The 20,893-nt window shown below is 43.8% G+C and overlaps 1 protein-coding gene and 1 long non-coding RNA gene across 8 annotated transcripts in view; one reads left to right on the top strand and one right to left on the bottom strand.

Annotated features, from left to right (window-relative positions):
- Nucleotides 1-2,489, bottom strand: part of PLPPR1 (phospholipid phosphatase related 1) — a 177,199-nt gene extending 174,710 nt beyond the window's left edge. For 3 of the 6 annotated variants that reach the window (XR_013999784.1, XM_081150461.1, XM_081150460.1), the window contains exon 1: nucleotides 2,105-2,311. The gene's annotated coding sequence lies outside the window, so the exon portion shown is untranslated. Of the gene's footprint in view, nucleotides 1-2,104 lie in introns of all 6 variants that reach the window. The other 3 variants (XM_081150463.1, XM_081150459.1, XM_081150462.1) reach the window with 3 other exon arrangements.
- A 129-nt stretch (nucleotides 2,490-2,618) lies between these two features.
- LOC308563841 lies at nucleotides 2,619-20,675 on the top strand. Of its 2 annotated transcripts, XR_013999855.1 has the most exons (4): nucleotides 2,619-2,940; nucleotides 4,802-4,969; nucleotides 19,016-19,110; nucleotides 19,789-20,668. It is a non-coding gene; the product is annotated as an uncharacterized lncRNA (long non-coding RNA). The 2 variants fall into 2 exon arrangements; XR_013999854.1 differs by having other exon boundaries at nucleotides 19,016-20,675.
- The last annotated feature ends 218 nt before the right edge of the window (nucleotides 20,676-20,893 follow it).

Genomic DNA, 20,893 nt, shown 5'->3' on the forward strand with positions numbered 1-20,893 from the left:
TTATTCCACAGGTACTAATCTTGTATTTACAACTAGATCATAAACCCTTTGAGGACTAGAACTGTGTTATACATTTTTATATGAACCCAATGCTAAGTATGGGATAGGTGGTCAATGAACACTTGTAAATAATATAATCAAGTGAATTGAAAATACAGCTGTAGTAAAAAGCAAAAATTAATCTTTTCTTGCCAAGTTTGGCAAAGAAAATGATGACGATGTTCACTATGAAATAAAAAGGAAATAACCTGACAATTATAGTTTAACCCTTTCTGTGTCAATTTTAACTTGAAAATGTTTCTCGAAAGGTCTTTACCTCACTAGTTGTTAAAAAAAAGAAAAGAAAAACAGCCCTTTCAAGTTTCTATGTTACTGAATGCTTTTTAAATATCACAGAAGCAAAGCTGTGTTTAATAATATGCACCACTTTCCCAATTTCCTATTCTTTTTCTCTCTCTCAAAAACTTCACCCTTCACTATGTTAACTTATGAATCAAAGTCTCTTTCACATGGGAACTTTCCCAATGAACCTCGTGCATATGTTTTCTCCCGCTTCAAAAAAGTTACAAGATGTTAAAAATTAAAAATTAAAAAAAAAAAAAAAAGGGTCAGCAGAGTGACTGCCTCCACCCGTCATCTTAAAAATGAAGACAATACCCTCTGACAACCCAGCCACAAGTACTGGACCTGAGCCTCCGGTGTTTCCTTCCGCGCATCAGCCTGGCTGCGGGTCCCCCACACTTACAGATCCAAGCCCCTGACCTACGGAAGAGCCAGAACTACACCTGTCGGCCCCTCCCGCCTTCCACGCGTGGACAAAGCACCGGGATGACCACTCCGCAGGCACTTTCCGGCCTGGAGGAGTGGCTCTGAAGCTGCGCCAGGGTGAGCCGGAGCCCCGTCGGGACACCCAGGTGTGAGGCTCCAGGAACCCCCGGGTGCGAGCCTGAGGAGCCCAGGCCACCGCCCGGCAGCAGGGACACGCGAATTCCGTGAAGGCCGCCGCGCCCCACGCGGGACCGCCCGCCTCGGGTGGCCTCTAGTCCCTCCCCTCCGGAATGGCCACCAACTGTCCCTCTTCTCGCCTTTGTCCCGGCCAGGGCCCCTCGCACGCTGACGGCCTCTGCGTCTTCAAAGAGCCCCTGGACCTGAGGCAGTTCCCGGGTGCGCGGAGACCCGCCCGGGAGCCGGCGTTTTCCAGGGAATCCCCTCCTCGGGCACCTCTTCCCTGGGACCCAAAATACCAGACCGGTGCCCGCCCGCCCCTGGGCAGGTATCAGGCTGCAGGGACTCTTCCCGCGAAAGTGGCTGAGAGGGAAACCGATATCCCCACAAAGGAAAATAACCCAGAATCCTCCACCTGGTCCACGTGTGTCATGAAACCCCAGGGCCAAAATAAAGCCCGGCAGCCCGGGCCGCCACCGCGCCACCCGGCCACCGCGCCCCGCCGGCTCCCGCGCGGCCCTTCCCGGGCAGGCCCCGCGCCCGCCCCGCGCCCCGCGCTCCTGGGACTGCGGCGAGCCGCCCGCAACTCCTCACTCACCCCGCACTGACCCGCGCCTCACCCCGCGCCCGGCGCCCGCGCCGAACGGGGGAGCCAAAGGCTGCCCTCCAGTTCCCCGGGTGCCCCCCCGCGCTCCCCACTGCGAGACGCCGGGAGCGCGGGGGCGGGGAGAGGGAAGGTGACAGGTGCCCACGCGGAGGGAAGGACCCACGGCAGGCTCGCAGCTCGGGTGGGAGCCCCCACCCCGCCCGGCGGGGGATACTTGGCATCTGCTACCTGCAGGGCGCCCCCGCCCGCACCCCGGCTCCCGTGGCGCCCGGGAAGGCAGCCCGAGGGGCAGCGGGACGGAGGGCGCCTCCACGCCCCCTTTGTCTCCACGCTTCCCAAATGACAGGGAGGAAAGTTTACGAGCGGAGCCGGCGGCGCTTTCTGCTGGGTCAGCCCGACACCTGGCAGAGGCCACCCTCCCGGCGCCTCCCCCCGGGCACGGCCCGGCGCCGCCTCCGCCGCACCTGGAAACCCGCGAGCCGGGTCTGCGCCCCCGGGAACCGGCCCCTGCCCGGGTCGGGAGCGGCGGGCGGCCGCGGGCGCCCCACTCACCTCCGGCGGCGGGGCGTCCTCCCCCCCGGGCGCCCTACTGGGCCGTCGGGCTCCGCGGCGCGGGGCGCATTCAGGCGGCGGCCCGAGACGCGCTCGCGGGGCTCTGCTGCATTCCGCCTGCGTGGGGAGCCAGCCGGCCGGCGGGGCGTGAGCGGGTGTGTGAGCGGGGGTGTGTGCGCGGGTGTGTGTGCGCGGGTGTGTGTGCGCGAGTGTGCGCGCGAGTGTGTGTGCCGGCGAGCGTGTGAGCGCGCGCGCGGGGCGGGGGTGCGCGGGATCACGGAGCCCCCTCGGCGCCCATCCCGCGCTCCGCCTCCCCCCTACTCGCCGGCCGCGGGCGGGCACGGGGTCCAGGTTTCAGGATCTCCTGTTTGTTTAATGAAAGGAAGGAGCGAGAGGCTGGCGGGGAGGGAGCGGGGCCGTGGGGTGCCGGCGGGAAAGGGGGGGCCGGGAGAGGGGGAGAGGGAGGGCGTCGGGCTGCGCATGCTCACAGAGGGACCCCGAGCGCTCACTCGGAGCCCAGGCGGAGGGCGGAGCGCGAGCCCGGGTCGAGAGGAGCGTGCCTGCGCCCACCCGAGCCTCCGGGCATCCGCGGGGTTCCCGCAGGGCAGCTGGGAAACCCGACAGCGAGGGCGCCCCGCGCGGGGACTCCCGGCGCCCGGCCCTTCCCAGCGGACCGCGCCGCGGGAGCCGGGGCAACGCGGGCTCTCCTCTCCCCGCCTTTCAGTGCCGGCCCCGGGGTTCGTGCGCCCCCTCCCCCGCCGCTGCGCTGCGGGGACCGCGGCGCGCTCCCCAGAGGTCCAGGGGGACCGCAGGCAGCGGGGCTCGCCTGAACGAAAGTGAGTTATCGGACCTGTGCTCGCGCTTCCCCCCCCAACTGCCACTCTGTGAAGCGCAGGGAAAGGCGGCTGTCCGCTCGGGCCCCCACACGGGTGTGATGGGTCGAGGTGGGAAGGGTCCCAGAAAAATCCCCTCCCAGAGAACAAAGCAGGAGTGGAAGGAAGGTGAGTCTCAGAGGGCTCCGCGCTCAGCCCCCTTTGGTGACAGGGTTAGAGGGGGGAGACATTTGCCCCATTCAGGAAGGCCAAACGAACAATAGAGCCTTGTTCCCTCTTGCCCCCATGGCAAAGCATTTCTTGGAAAAGGAGGATTCTGGCTACTTGGTTCAGTGGAAGAACTGTCAACACGAAGAGAGCCCAGTAAGAGAACCTGAGCCCGCTATGGCGATGGCGCAGTAACCTGAGGCCACGGGGACACTGGCGAGAGGCTTTGTGAGTGGAGTGGAAACTCTTCTTTGGTGAGATTGTTTTATGAGCAAAACAGGCCAGTGGTTAGGACCCATTCAAGAGTTCCATTTCTAGCCTCCTTCCGGTTTAATCCCCCTGTCTTACCCCCATCCCCACCCCCACCCCCTTTTCTCTCCTGCAGAAATCATCCCAAGCAGGGAACTCCCTGTAAAAATATGCCTACCTCCTGTTTAATCATTTTTGATCCCTCCAGAAAAGGACTACCTTTTGGTCACCCAGCTTTGGAGGGATAGAAGACAGCTTACCCTATGCAAATCTTTTCCAAGCTTTTATCAGAAATCACCTCTGAGCACTTCTATGCAATGCAAGTGCGCAGATGCCTTCTTGCTGAACTCTGACCCCAGTCCCATTCATCTGCCCAATAATGCCCAGTGTCACTAGAACAGCAGGCCAATTAGATCAGACCCAGAGGAGAGAAAACAGCTTATCTAAATACCACCGACAAAAGCAAAGTTTAGGAGAAAAGATATAGAGGAAGGAAAGAAGAAAAAAAAGGGGAGTTCTTAAAAAGTAAAGTGCCCTGAGTGTTAGTGGCTGGTTCCTTTTTATCAGTAGCTTGTTGAAAGGAATAAAATTGCAGCATCTCTTTGCTTAAAGGACAGACAGTGAGTCTGAGTCTCTGTGCACCAGGTAAGGGAGATCAGGTTCTCTTGAAAAGCAACAAAGTCTCTATAGTGAACCACTAACAATATTTGGGGTTCCTACTTCCCTCCCTATTTTTCTCAGGCCTTCCTCTTGGCACCAGGCTTCTTGGAAGGCCTCCAGGATAGATCTGCCTTGTTACCACATTATCCTCGGAACAGTGAATAGTGTTCCCCGGGATTTCAGGCCGTTAGGATTGGCAGGGCCTTGAGGCAGGAAAGCCATTCTCCTGCCCAGGCACTGTGCAATCAGGAGGTGAGTGGGGGCTCTGAATCCAAGAAGTGGGTGGGAGCCAAAACAGGAAGGTGGGGCTCGGGTAGCCGCAGGTCTCAACTTTGTAGTTCTATCAGTAGAGATGTCCTGGGGCTCTTCCTCCTCCTATTTTAAGTGTCCAGGGCTGCCTGGCCAACCAGCACACTCTCCTCGCTCTGAGCCTGGCCTTGGGCGAGGAGACGAGGGACATCCTGTTCAGCATCTCAAAGCTCCAACAAGGTCAAGGGTGAAGGAGACTTTGTAAATCTGGAATTGCAAATAAAGTGGAATCCCTTTATGGTGCTGCTGTGAGAGGGTGAACTAGCAGTTCTGGAGGAGATTTTTACTCTTTGGGGAGCATGGGGGAAGCACGGGCGGGGGACATTAAATGAAATAATGTACATAAAACACAGTATCTAGCGGAAAGCAAGCTCTCTGTAACTTGTGGTTGTTATTATTTTGGTTATTAACATTTTCATTATTATATTTTTTTAAAAAGGCTGAGGAGATTTCCCCCCTTAAGCTTGAACAAAACAGATGAAAGCCAACTGCCTTCCAATTTTCCTGCTGGCTTCCTCCGTCGCCCCCTCACACATCGCCCTGATCACTGATGTATTCAAATCAGAAAATGAAAAGCATGCTATAAAAATGTGTGGCAGTGTGAATGGTGAGTAACCCCAACCCTCACCCTGCACACTCAGACCTAGACTAAGTGTGAAATAGCCTGGTTTTTCAGTAATATGCCTCAAGCACTTTTTGCCACTCACATCTCCCAGAGATTAAGGACCCCTCCCACCTGGCAGTCAGGGTGTCCTGCTGCAACACTCCACCTACATTGACTCACCAAGCTTCGTATTTTCATCTTTTGTTGGGGGGGGCCTCCCTTCTAATTTTAGCTATCTAATGTGTTACTCCTCCTAGGTAACAGAATGCCCAAAGCCAATTAATATGCATACTTCTGCAGGTGGTTTGGAGAGAAATTAATGGTGAGAATTTCAGTGGCTGCAGGTATTTTCAATGCTCCTTAAATTTAGGTTGCAGGCTTAGCACTCATCCTCCTACCGAGTGGACAGTCCCTAAACTTAGCACCTCTCTCCACCAACAGACAAATCCAGTGGCCTCACCTCCTATGTTAGTAAAATAACCTAGTATTGTTGGTGCTCAGAACAGCATTAATACCAAAAAAAAAAAAAAGTCCAGAATTAATAAAAACCAGTAATAGACACAGTGTTTGAACATAAAACAAAGTTATGGATGCTATAGAAATGCCTCCATTCTTAGAAAATTATATGAAAATAATTCCATTAGATTGCGTATTGCTGAAATAATATAACAACTCTATGGTGATGCAGTATGCACATACTGAATATTTTCTAATAATTATGAAGCATACTTAACATTTGCTTTTGAATTGTGTTGTACCTATAATTTGTTGGTTTTCAAATCCACCCTAATGAGACAAATAGATTTATAAGTTTTTCTTCTTGTATAAATTTCATATACTGTGTATATAGCAATCTTTTCTGGTTCAGCAAAAATGTCAAGCCATGACTGTAAGGGCTAAACTAGTGATTTATTATTATAAGAATCAAAATGTTGCCCCAACTGGGTGGCTTAGTTGGTTGGAGCATTATCCCATGCACCAGAAGGCTGCAGGTTCAGTTCCCAGCCAGGGCACTTACCTAGGTTGCGGGTTCCCTCCCTGGTCTGGTCCTTTGGGGGAGGCAACCGATAGATGTTTCTCTCTCTCTCTTTCACCCCTTCCTTCCATTCTAAAAAAAAAAAAAAAAAAAAAATGTATGGACTCATCTCACTGACTTTGGACCAAATGCTTGTTGCTACTTCACTGTTTCCTCTGCTCTGATTTCTGGATGATTTGTGCTCTGGGTAACTACCTTATGTGGCCCAGCCTCCAGGATCCAGGTATATTTGTTGCTGCAACTCCTATCAAGTCTTCACATCCCATGTGGGACCCAGACACCTATCATTGATTCTCAGACTGTTTGGTTCTATCCTTAGTGCCATCCTTGTTACCTCCTCTTGGAAATGTCTCCAGGAATTGTTAGAATTATGACTCAACCTCCCTTGGTCTTTACACATTGTAGACAGTCCACTGCTAGCAATTCTGTCTGCTGACCCTGCCCTGATCCAGGAGAGACTGGTCTGCAAGAGCCCATCTGTTTCTCTTCTTGATTCAGTCCCATGCTGCCAGCCTGGAACCCTTCACTCCCAGTGATATTAGTGTCTTCATTTTTCTCATCTTCAAAATGAGAGGTCTGAATAAATTACTCAGTATCACTTATTAATAGTCTAGCACAGGGGTCAACTAACACATTCTGTAAAGAAACAGATAATATACAGAGGGGTGGGCAAAGGTAGGTTTACAGTTGTTTGTATGGAAAATAATACAGTAATTAATAAATAATAACACAAGAATAAACTGTGTGTATTGCATACTCAAAAGTATATACCTACTTTTGCCCAACCTTGTATTTTAGGCTTTGTGGGCCATGCGATTTCTGTCACAGCTGCTCAATCAACTCTGCAGCCACAAACAATGCGTGAAAGAATGAGAATGGTTGTGCTCCATTTTTTTTTTCTTTTTTTTACAAAAACAGGTGGTAGACTGGACTTGGCTGACAAGCTCAGTTTGCCAACCATGAGTCAAATCCTTCACTCTCTGCCCTTCACTTCTGCCACCAGCACTGTGTTGGGTAGAAGGAACCTGAAGAACCCCGCTTCCTGTCCTGTCTGTAGGAAAATTATAAAAACCATGAGAGTGGTACAGGGAATCTTAGCCCATTGTCAGGTAGAGGCTCCTCGTCCGCGAGGCTTTCATACTGTCCTAAGAATATACTCAGAATAATTATTTTTTCTTTCCTACTCAGCAGTTGGCTATATTTTCCACATGGAACAGTGGCAGCAACAGCAACTATTCTATTTTTAGCCTAAAACCGATATGTGCGGTATAGGAGTTTAGTGAGAGGAATATTTTAAAGGAAAATGGAAAATAATAGTGTGAGCACAATATTCCTGCCTGTTAAAATAGGGCAGTAAATATAATCTAATTATGACTAGCACCTTAAGAAAATTGCCTCTCCAAAGATAAATAAACTCAACCCTAATGAACAAGAACACATTCTTATGTAAGTCCCAGTGTAGGAACAACACCTCTACTAAGTTGAACTCACACAAACTGAGCTGCTGGCTGAGCATTTTTACACATTTAGTCCAAAGTTATGAAATTCAGCCTATCTAAAAATGTCACTCCCCCAAGCAAGCTATAGATTCAATACAATCCCTACCTGTGTTAGTTTTCTGGGGCTGTCATAACAAAGTGCCACAGACTCGGTGGCTGAAACAACAGAAATTTATTTTCTCACAGTTCTAGATCTAGATGTCCAAGATCAAGGTGTTGGCAGGGTTGGTTTCTTCTGAGGCTTCTGTCCTTGGCTTATAGATGTCTGTCTTCTCCTTGTGTCCTCACCTTGTTTTCCTTCAATTACATGTATATGTCCAAATTTCCTCTTCTTTTAAGGATAACAGCCATATTGAATTAAGGCCCATCCTAATGACCTCATTTTAACTTAATTACCTCGTTAAAATCCTTTCTGCAAATACAGTCACATTCCGAGGTACCAGGGTCAGGATGTCAACATTTGAATTTGGTGGGGAGGGGGGACACAATACAGCTCATAACACTATCCAAATCTCAATGATGATTTTTTAAGAAATAGAAAAATTCATCCTAAACTTCATATGGAATCTCAAGGGACACAGAATCACCAAAACAATCTTTAAAAAGAACCGACTTGGAAGTATCACACTTCCTGTTTTCAACACTTACTACAAACTTCAATAACCAAAACATTGTGGTACTGGTATGAAGACAGATAGATAGACCAATGGAAGAGAACAGAGAGCCCAGAGAGCAATACTTGAATATATGATAAATGATTTTAAACAAGGACAGCAAGACCACTCAATAGGGGAGGGCAGTCTTATCAACAAATGGTGCTGGGGAACTGGATAACCACATGCAAAATAATGAAGTTGGATTCTTACCTTATACTGTATACAAAATACACACGAAGTCAATCAAAGACCTAAACATAAAACCTAAAACTATAAAACTCTTAGAAGAAAACATAGAGGAAAAGTTTCACGACATTGGATTTGGCAATAATTTCTTGGATATGAAACAAAAGCACAAGCAACAGAAGAAAAAATAGATGAACTGTCCTACATTAAAATTAAAATCTCTGTATACCAAAGGACACTGTTGATAGAATAAAAAGGCAACCCATGAAATGGGAGAAAATATTGACAAATCATATCTCCAGTAAAGAATTAATAGGATATATAAAGAACTCCCACAGTTCAACAGCAACAGCAAAAACCTAGTTTGAAAATGAACAAAGGACTTGAATAGGCATTTCTCCAAAGAAGATATACAATATTTAATGTGCCAATATTTTATGTGTGAATATGCACATGAAAAGATGCTCAACATCACTAATCATTAGTGCAATGCAAATAAAAGCCACGGTGATAATGGTTACAAGAAGCAATTGATAATAAAGTGTGATTTTCATGGAAATGAAAAAAAAAAAAAGAGGTATCACTTCATACCCATTAAGATGACTATTATCAGAAAAAAAAAATTAAAAACAAAATAAAAATTGTTGGCAAGGATGCAGAGAAATTGGAACCCTTGCGTGTTACTGGTGGGAATGCAAAATGGTGTAGCCGCTATGGAAAATAGTATGGCAGTTACTCAGAAAGTTAAAAACAGAATTATTGTATGACCCAGGAATTCCATTTCTGAGCATATACATGGGCATGTCATCCTGGGTATATACCTGGGTAACATACCAGGTAAGATAGTCACTTGTTCTTTCTTTTGTTTATTTAACCACTATGTACTAAATGTTTGATGCCAATGTAATCAGAGAATTTGATATCTAGAATTCCACATAGTACTATGAGGAAATTATGCCTAATATTCTGCCTCTGCATTTGTGTGATTTTTAGTTTACAAATGTATTTGCTCAAATAACAATTCCATGAAAAGTATAAACAAATGCCTTGAGGACTTAGCTAAAAGCAATCTTATGTCGTTACTAGAATAGTACAGTACAGTCACATGAAAAATTTAATTGTCTAACTTTGATGTAGACATAAATGATACCATAAAATTATTTGATAAAACTTTTTAAGAGTATGTCTCCTAGTCTTTGGATCATCCCATAGTCCTTATAACTGGTAGATGATACATTAACCTAGCAAAGTGCCTACACCACTCTTCTGACTAGCGAATCTCAGGAAATTACCGAACTATGTACCAAACTATATGAATCTCTTCATAAAATAGCAGTGATAATTAACATGACCATCATGATCATCAGCAGATAATCTACATCAGAATGAGTCACTTTTAGTCTACATAGCTTGGTAAACCAAAGATTCAAAGCGATTGGATGTCTGTTATTTTGGCTTGCAGTACTCCCCCTTTGACCAGTAATGGCATTCATATCTCCTCCAAGAAACCTCCCTTCTCCAACTATTAACCACATACTATTGGGATGAAAAACCCCTTCTCACCTCCAAGCATGGATGTAGAAGCCTGAGCTAGTTTATCAGAATTGCCCACTGCTCTAGCCACTGTGGTGTCTCAGAGATGGCAAACGATCCAGACCAGGAAAATTAGATGAAGACCCAGGACTTTTGCTAACAGGAAAGAAAATGTCTCCTTTTGCTGGGATTCTGAACATTTAAAAGGCTCTAAGGACAGAAGCCTTAACACAGTTCTGAACCCCTGAACCTAGCTGCGCCTTAAAATATCACTGGACTTTTCAGTTATTTGAGAAATTAATTCATTTTTCGCTTAAGGCATTTTAGGTTAGGTTTTCACTCCCACTGAATATGTCTTTATGATAAATTAATTTTGGCATCTCTTTAAGAATAAATGGCAAACAAAAGGGAAAGCAAGCAAAGGGTGGGAAGAGTGTTTCAAGGATCGCACACGGGGACTGGTGTCGAGGACTGAACATTTTAGGCAGGCTTCCACCCACACGCATACATCTTGGTGTCCTTGTCCCCTTTTCTGAATGGCCAGATTCAGAGCTGGCACTCTTCAAGGCTGACACCTACCGTTAGACAGATGGAGCTGAGGGGGGCAAGGCAGAGGCCAGGCAGACCCTGCCAACTCATTTGGCCTCAGGCCCAGCCCTATTCTATAACCACCGCTGCTGTCAATATCCAGCTAAGGATGGTCTCGGTTCTCCTTACTGTCAGCTTCTCTGGGCTCCTGAAGATGACAGTGGTGTTGGAAACTCCTTGATCCCCCCAGGCCTGGTGGGTTCATATGCCAATCATAGCTTTGTGTGGTCGGACAGGCGTCCCTTGGTACTCAGGCAAGCTGAAGCTTCCCCCCATCCCAGAGGCTCCTGCACTACAGGGGGAGTCAGGAGAGGTGCCAGGAGCAGCTGTCACCCCTCTGACTGCCAGGCTGACCTGTGTTGGCTTGGTGGGTGTTCCCTCCTTCCACACAGCCCCCAAAGTTGTTCAGTTCATATACATCGACGCCCTAGAGAAAGAAGGTTTTTGTCCCCTCACGTGCATCTTCTATTCTGTACCCAGAAGTGGTCTAAAATGTCATCTGACCATGTCGCTGACTGGTTTAACTCTTTAGTGACTTTCCCCAGCCGATGCTCAAGGTTCTTCATGATCTTGACAAAGACTTCATATGTGTCAGCCCCAAATCTTATCATTCACAACCACCCAAATCCTGCCATCTCCCAACCCCATCATATCTACCTAAATCTTACTTGTCCTTTAACCATCAGCTCAGACACCACCTCATTCGGAGAACCTTTTCTGAACCCCCAAGGTAGGAGGGAGGAAATGAAGTACCCTCTCCTCCGTGGTCTCATAGCACCCTCGGTTTACCTCTAGCCTAGCACTTCTCATACTGTATTGTAATTACACAGTTTACTCATGACTTCTTTATAAACTATAAACCAATAGAAGATAGAAGTTGTGTCTTTTACCTGGTATATAATAGGTGCTTAGCTTATGTTTGTTGAATGAATAAATGGCATAGGACTAGCTGTGCTTCCCTAGTAGAATTAGGGCATAAGATATGGCAGTAAATGCTGGGTTCTTAAGAGATGTCTCATCTCAGGAAAAAAGTTGCTGTCTTTTTCTGCTCATCCATAGGAGTGCCGGATTCAGAGTGAATGTGGACTGTCCTGGCCTGGACACACAAGAAGTAGGAGGATTCTCACCACTATTTCCCTCCTCACTATTTCCCTTCCTTAGACTACTCACTAGGTCTAAGAAAAAAGAAGTCTGGGCTCCGGAGCATCCCATCACCACTTCCACTGAACCAAATCACTTTGAGCTCTGTGCCCACTCCCCAAACAGCAGCATATGATGGATGTGCACAGAGTGCCAGGGTACATAGTCCTGCTTTGGCACATCAGCGATGCCAGTTCCTCCACATATCCAGTGGCTGCTGTGCCAGCTCATGCCTGTGCTAATAAGTGTCAGCAGTATTGAGGGCAATGGGACTTCAGTGGCACCTGCAATGCTGGCTCAGTGTATTGGTTTTGTTACACAGATCAGCATCTGTGCCAGTCATGGTGGACATCAGAAGCAGTTGCAATGGGGCGCCTCCCTCTTCCAGTAGAATGGTTTTCCCTTGCCAGCAGCCAAAATTAAATAGGAAAATGGTTGTTTCTATGTAGTAGAGAGATCTTTTCATCTCTACTTATGACCCCCTTTGACACACCCTAACAAACTGGAAGAAGCCAGAGGAATACTGTTTGCTTTTCCCGCCCAGGGAGATCATCTCCTCTACATTGGTATGGCCTAAGGTAACATTATAAACTCTGTATTGAAATAGGGCCCCAAACCCTGAGTTCAAATCTTGGTTTGCTCCTAATTTCTCACAATGATGTTGGGTAAGGTCTTTCTAAGCCTCAGGGGCACAAAAAAGGCCTACCTTCCAGGATGCATTCATGGATTAGGTAAGATTATGTATATTGGTGCTCTGCAAACATGGGTCATGGTCAGCAGCCACTCTGCCCAGCATGATGTTTTGTTTGTAGGAGATGCTTAATGAATATTTGTTGAAGGGGAAAACGAGAGAGCTGGCTCTAGCTCTGAACACAGCACTGAAATGTTGCCGGGATACACTGATAACTCCTTACTTTCTCCATGTCACATCGCTATCCTAAATTTGGGGGAAAGGATTGACATTTGCCAAATGGTTTACAGCTAGGTGGAAAAAATATTCAGGACCCGAGTCTTCATTTCAGTGAAAAAGATGCCTTCAAGGTCTGAAGCAGCAACCCCACTTCCCGGGTATCCTTAGAGATTCCCACAGTCCCACAAAGCTCTGCCTTGTGCACCTGAGGAAGATGAGGGGTGAAGAAGCCTTGGGGAGTGGTTGGTTAGCTGAACTCTCCCCTGACTATTAAACAGCACAGGGTTTGTTGGCTGTGGGTGATGGAAGCAGCAGACATCGCCAAGGACTTCCAAACAAAAGTCACACGCAGCTTCACCGCCAGGTATGAATGGAAAAGTGCCACTCTTCAGAGACCTCTTACTTTAATGAGGGTCATAGGCTACACAAGGGCACACCTTAGAGCATTGGATGACTGGATTATGCAATGGTCACCAGGAAATTACTCGGTGCAACAGGACCTATAAGAAAGGAGCAGCGATATCATAGGGTACAATCTCTTGTGAAGCAGGAGCAGTAAGGTGAGTGAGGGAGTGAAGTCTTTCCTATGCAGCTCAAAGAGCATAGAAGCACACACACACAACACACACACACACACACAGACTAGATCTCATGGATTCATCATATAGGTGGAAACATATGCAGCAAACTCAATAGAGATTGGATAAATGGAAATAGCATTATGCCAGGAAACATAGACTCCCAATAACTGCAAATCACCTAGCTTGGTTTCCTCATCTGTAAAATAGTGATGAAAATAATGCTTTCTTTGTGAGATAGTTTAGAGGATTCAATGAGATAATATGTTTGGCACCCAGGACAGTATCTGGCAAATAATATATTCTGTTGTTGTTGTTGTTGTTGAAGCTAAGCCCCATGCAGGCACAGGCTTTCCTTTTAACACACATATCATAGCACCTAACAGACTCAGGGTGTTGGACCCTCACCAGCGTCATGGATGGTGGGCGGCTCCATGCTTTGACATCACTAATGAGGAAAGGCTCTTTAGGATTAGCCTGGGAGACTGGCTTGCAAAATGCAGCGGCACTGCTTCCTCCTGCAGCTCCTGTGGTTACAGTTCTCCACTGGGGTGGGAGCGAGGGGTAGCAGGGCAGCTCCTCAAAAGCAGTGCTCCTTGCCAATAATGGGGTCCTTTCCATAGCGAGGAATGCAACAGAAAAATTAGGCCATCACCATTTTTCATTGTAGTTGACATATTTCACTTGAGCACTGCCTGAGCTAGATATTTGTAAAAATGGAGAAACAAATACTTAATGACATTTTCCAAAGGAATCTGATGAATCTGGGGGTCTGATCAGCTCCAGTTCAATAGACGGAGGCTGCGTGGGAGCTGTTCTGAATTTGCCAGCCTGTCGACCTGTCAGTGTCAACGTGGCTTTACTCATACTCCCTTTCAGTCTTTCAGGGCTGCTCTACTTGCATGGCTGCTATAGAGACAAGCTATCATAAAATGAGAAACACATGTAAATGTCTGCAAATAAAAAACTGAAAGATAGACAATTCCTTACTGACCACCAGTCATGTGTGTTTATCAAGGGGAACAAACTAGCCGAGCAGGCAACACTTGATGAGGTACTCATTTCTTACTGCCTCCCTTTGGATGCAAACCTGGATGATTTGCTAAAAACTATAGGAGTTGTCCTTGAGGAGACAAGGGTATTATTTTGGGAGAAATAATAGATTTCTTCTCCCCTAAGTTTTGATAAATACTGAAATTTATATTTTCCATTCTAGGGGCTATAAATTCCAATTTAATGTATTAGCGGAAGGCTTCTTTATGGGGGTAGAAACCTATTGTGATCTGAATTATATCCCCCCCAAAGTTCATATGTAGAAGTCCTAACCCCTAGTACCTCAGAATGTGACTTTATTTGGAAATAGGGTCACTGTAGATGTAATTAGTTAAGATGAGGTCATACTAGAGTGGGGTAGGCCCCCTAATCCAATATGACTGATGTCCTCATAGACAGGGGAAATTTTGAAACAGAGACACACACACAGAGAGAACGCCATGTGAAGGCTGGAGGTATGCTGCCACAAACCGAGGGGGGAAACCTGGGACAGATCCTGCCCTAATGTCTTCAGAGGGAGCATGGCCCTACCGACACTTTGATTTCAGGCTTCTAGCCTCGGAACAGTGGGACCATAAATGTCTGGGGTTCTAAGCCACCTCATTTGTGGCACTTTGTTACGGCAGCCCTAGCAAACTAGTACACATAATGTAATGTGTTTATCCATTCTCTTGTCGATGGGCAACTGGGTTGTGTCTGGTTTGGAGCTATTTACGTGGAAGGTTATTTTTAGACTCTAACTCCTTTTACACTAATATCACATTGTCTTAATCACTCGAGTTTCATAGTAAATCTTAGTCAAGTAGTATAAGTTCTCCAGTTTTTCACTTCTGTTATAAAGAACTACCCCTTTTCACATTGGCATTGCAGTCTAAACCTTGCTAAATTTGTTATAGTTTTTTTCAAACAACACTTTATTTCTTCTAGTTTTATCTTTATGCCATTATTTCCTTTTAGTTGCTGCAGAGATGTCGTTAGAGGAGACATCCTTTTCTCGTTTCAAATTTTAGAGGAAAGAAGGGTTTAATATTTCACAATTTTAAGTACACTGTTATTGTCAAAGAGACTCTTTATCAGCTTGAGAATTTCTTCTCTTTCTAGTTTGCTAAGAATTTTATCATGAAGGGTGGTAAATTTTGTCAAATCATTTTTCTACTGTATCTAGTGATATAGTTTTAAGGCTCCTTTTTATTTATCTTTATCTTTTATTCTTTTAATGTAGTATGTTACATTGGTTGAACATAAAACCAACTTTGTATTACTGGGATAAGTACCATAAGCTTATGGTGTATTATCTTTTTAAAAAATATTTCTGGATTGAATTTACTAGTATTTTGTTTAGGATTTTTTTTTCCATTTATTTTCATGGTAAATGTTAAGTTAGCAAACTCAAAATTATCTAAATAAGAAGGTTTCAGAAAAGTCATTCCATATTATTTTTCCTTTTCTACTTTTTCCAATAACTTTTCTTATACATTGCAAGAAAGTTGCATTACTTTTTATATGTCCCTTAGGTTCTTCTTTTTCTTACTATTAGCCTTTACTAGATTTTTATCATGTGCTCAGTGTTGTGCTAAGTACTTTACATTACTGTTATTACCTCATTTAATTCTTCAAATAATTCTATTTGGTAGATATTACTAAACTTCCAATTCCTTTAAATAAGGAAAAGAATACTTAGAGGCATTAAAAATATTACCGAAGATCACAAATGATAGAGTTTGGGTTTAAACCAATATTTTTATGATTCCAGAAATATATAATCACCATACTATTTTGCCTCCCAGCATCATTCAGGGATTTGGGAAAAGTATCTATTGAGTATATTTCCTCCCAATTAACAGTTTATAACAGGTATATTAATCACCACAAATTTGATGGATTAAAATAGCAGAAATGTATTCTCTCACAGTTCTATAGTCCAGAAGTCAGGAATCGAAGTGTTGGCAGGGCTGAGCTCCCTTTGGAGGCTCTAAGGGAGAATGCGTTCTTGCATCCTCTGGTTGCTAATGACTGTCAATATCCCTTGGCTTGTGGCCTCTCCCTGGTCCATCTTCATATCACCTTCTCTGTGTGTATGTGTCTTCTGCATTCTGTCTCAAATCTCCCTCCATCTCTCTTTTATAAGAATACATGTAATTGCATTTAGCCCCCCCTCCAGGTAATCCAGGATAAACTCTTGACTCTCAATATCCTTAACATAATCATATCTTTTGCCACATAAGGTAATATTCAATCTTTTGCCCAACGAGGTAATAGTCACATGCTCCAGGGATTAGGAAGTGAATTTATTTTTTTGAAGAAAGGGCAATTTTTCAGCTTACTACAACAGGGCAGTCATAGCTGAAAACAGCAGGCTTTCCAGATCACTCATACTTTTGCAGGGGTCGGGGGGATTGTAAAAATCCATTGACTCTTTGGATTACCTGAGGCTTGGCTCTTATCCTCAGTTCTACAAACGCTCAGTCTATAAAATCAGCATCATATCATTTATTCTTGCCTACTTAGTGGGCATGTGGAAAAATGAAATGAGGTATGACATATAAATCACTTTCTAAACAGCATCATGGAAAGAATATAGGGCTTAATTCTACATTCTAGGTCCTGGAATCAGACACTGGGATCATATCCTGAGCCCTGCAGTTTATTAATTTAGTGACCTGGCCTTTTCATTTATAAAGGGAAGGAAAGATACCTATTTTACAAGTTTGTTGTCATAATTAAATGAGATAATTATATTACAATGACTGGCATGCTGCCCGACTCATAGGCTCATAGTAAGATTCACCCTCTTTCTCCTCAGCTAAAAAAGGCCCAGAGCGCACTCTCTGTATTGCTACAAGATGTTACACAGATAAGCTTAGATCAGCAGTTTTCATTTTAAACAAGAAGGACAAACATAGATAATAACTATTTAAATAATTAATAGGCTGGAACAAACCTTTCACTGGTGCTGTGCTTGGGAAATAAGAATTCTCGTCCTTGGTTGATACATTTTTCCTTCTTTGTCTGGGGGAAGATTAATAATATTGTGCAAAAAAATTGCCTAGCCAGGGCCTAGAAAAGTGTAGACCAGTAACTTGTAGTTATTGCTACTGAAGTTGTCGTTTCCGTGTATTCTAGAAGACCCTACTAACACTATTATTATTCATATATAAGAACAAATGAGACTGTGATTGAAAGGGCTAATAAGTAATCTTAAATTCATATAGTAGTTCTATTCTCTTTTACATTTCTGACTAAATGATCCCATACATTAGTTCTACAGACTGATAACATCAGGTTTATGGATTTAAATGCCAGGTGACCTTTTACCCATGACCTCTTACATGATCACCAATTGAAGCCTAATATTAGAAAAGGTTCCGTAAATGGGGGCCTTTGACCAAAAGCAGGGCTCCATGAGGAGCTGTTCTTGTTATATTACCCATATTCGTTTATATCTTGTTTCGTTTTCTTCTGTACTTAGTTTTAATATTTTAGTAGTTTTCTTTATAGTACCGTCTCTAAAGAGCTATGCTTTATTGCTTTCTAATGACGAAGTCGGGTTTTATGAAATATTCTTCTGAATCCCACAGTTAATTGTTTTCTCAGACAAACTTATCCTTGACCCTTGAGAATAACATTTCCTTCCCCTTGTTTTGAATAAATTTACTACAGCCCTTATTTATTTAGTTTTATTTCTATCTCTTTATCTTCCAACTAGGTAAAGTCTATCCAAACTTAATAACAAATTGGTTGCTCTTAGCACCACTTCTCAGATAAACACAAATCTGCTAATGAGATTTGTCCTCAGCTAGAGGGCACGCTGGTGCATGATTTGCATTCCAAACCCAGTTTTTCAGCAGTTTCTTCCATCTTCTGGGCCTCTTTGCTCTATTTATATAAAATATCCTATCCCCATTGCTTCATTCTCTCTGGTGCTGAATTGAGAAAATTCTTTAAAAATTCCTTTCAGGGCATTTACAGCAATTAAAGTTTACATCTCTCACATCTTCCATTTATCCAATTACCTTTTCTGAATAAATATACAAACATGAGGTACAGTACTTTAGGCATCCATGGAGAAGTGCCTGTAATCAGGGACAACTGGCAAGTTTTCTAATCCACTGGCACAGTCGCTGGTCCTCTAGTTCAGGACACAGATGAAAGGAGTGTGAAGTTACTCCTTAACTTCTCAGATTGTGTGTTTCAAGAGGTGAAGCCTGAATAGGTTCTGCCCTGTCTGCCTTAGTGGAAATTTCTCTCATATGCTTGTATTTTATTTCCCATCAATCTTAGTATTTTGTATTGCCTTGACACTTATTTTTTATATTTATATTCCTGTTTGGGGATTCTAGGAACTCCGAATTAAAGGTCAGCATCTACTGCTAGTAATAGTTCTGCAGAATTGAATCCAGGGACGGGATTTCTGTCATTTCTTTGATTCCATGCAGTTAGATGCCTTTCATAGCTGTTCTTCTTAGGCTTTCCAGATGTAAAAAGATGACATAGTTTGGAAAATGAGTCACAAAAGTGCAAATTAACATCAATGGAAATACTTGGCATAAGTTAACCTTTTTTTAAAAAAATTCCTGTTTTGGTGTCCAGGAATGTGGTACTTCTCCAAGTATTAATGAGTTACGAAAAAAGCCACACTGGACATTTCTGACTTTGGGTAATTGCATTCAGATGTTCTGGGGTCTGATAAACGAACAACATTGTACAGTGGAAAGAGTCAGAAGGCTGGGATTTGAATCCTTTCTTGTAAAATTCAACTATGTGACTGTGAGCAATATACTTACCTCTGAACCTCTCTTTTCTCTTCCATGAAATGGGAATGATGATGATGATGATGATACAACCTCACCTACTTCCTTTGTTCATTAAGGAAATGAACTGATATAAGATGTGGAAGAGCCTGGCCAGCGTGGCTGAGTGGTTGAGTATCTACCTATGAACCAGGAGGTCACGGTTTGATTCCCGGTCAGGGCACATGCCCGGGTTTGGGGCTCGATCCCCAGTGGGGGCTGCAGAAGGCAGCTGATCAATGACTCTCTCATCACTGATGTTTCTATCTCTCTCTCTCCCTCTCCCTTCTTCTCTCTGAAATCAATAAAAATATGTTAAAAATTTTAATAAAGAGATGTGGAAGAACTTTGTAAATTATTAAGCCCTGTTTAAGTCATATTCATTTTTGAAACTATTTCAGAATGAAAACGGAGAGCTACTCTTTGCCAGGGTTAAATTTGAAAACATTCCTGTTAATCTCTAATTATTCATTCATTCCAGAATTGGCATAGAAAAGCCATAATATTTATTTTCTATATGATGGGTAATAAAACAGCCTAAGAGTGATGAAACTACTTTAAACTTTAAAGGTAAATGATCCTCCCTTCTCCTGCTGACGTGTCATACACCAGTGACAGGCACAGTTCTCAGCTTCAAGTGCCTAAGGTCCACGGCCTGAATCTTCCAACAACTTGAGGGAAGTTCAGACCAAGACATTAAGGTTAAAAACAAAGCACAAGGAAAACCCACTAAGAGCTGTACCATAAGAAATCGTTTTCAGATTTTTCACTTTCAGTTGTATTTTTCATTTTCAATTGTATTCATATAGGCATCATGGTATGTAAGGGATTTTTTTCTTTCTTTTTTCTACAGGAGAATTTGAAACATGCATTCTCACTGCCAATGAAAAGACTCAACACTGAGAATACAGTTGCTCCTTAAAATACAGAACATTCTGCAGTGGAAGATTAGCTTATTAGAATTATCTTATTTGTCTTTCACAAGAAAATATCATTGACCCAGGAGCAAGACTTTGATAATTTGTATACATAGAACAAAGGGGGAGGGTACCCCTGAAAGAGCTGCTGATGTGCTGATAGCACCGAAATTGAATAGAAACAGACTTGTAGATCGATAAAAAACTGATGGTTGCCAGAGGGGCAGGGGTAGGATGATGAAAAAGGTGAAGGGGAATAAGAGGTACAAGCCTCTAGTTATATAAAAAAAAAGCCATGGGCATATAATGTATGGCATAGGGAATAGTCAATATCATCGTAATAACATTGTACAGTGACAGATGGTTACTAGACTTATTGTAGTGATCACATCATACAGAATATAAATGTCAAATTCACCGTTGTACACCTAAAACTAATATAATATTGTAATAACATTGTATGTCAACTATAATTAAAAAACTGAAGGGCATTATATTGATATCTTTTAATATCACTGTGAAATTCATAGTAAGTGGATTATTTTTAAATGCAAAGTCTTTTATAATGTGCTTTTTGAAAACGTAGTGTAACCCCATTCTGTCAAAAACTGTGAGAAATTGTCTTTAATTAGAAAAAGATTTGTAAATCTTTCCTCAGTTTTCACTAACATTGGTGGTTATAAACTTGCTTAGCTGGAGTGTTACAGTTATAAAAAATTAGCAATAAAAGCTTCAGATTCCTCTATTTTCTCTTAAATTTCATCATGTACACATGGGATACTCATTTGTGCCTATAAATAAAATGGTTATTGTTGCAAAATCCTAATTGTTATTCATTATTGTTGTTTTTGTCTGTTTGTTTTAAATATATATATTTTTTATTTCAAAGAGAGAGGAAAGGAGAGGGGGAGATAGAAACACCAATGATGAGAGAGTCATTGATTGAGCCCGCAACCCGGGCCTGTGCCCTGACCGGGAATCGAACCCCGATCGCCTGGATCCTAGGTCGATGCTCAACCGCTGAGCCACGCCCACCGGCTC

This window comes from Miniopterus schreibersii (genome assembly GCF_964146895.1).
Source record: "Miniopterus schreibersii genome assembly, chromosome: 11".
NCBI lineage: Eukaryota > Metazoa > Chordata > Mammalia > Chiroptera > Miniopteridae > Miniopterus > Miniopterus schreibersii.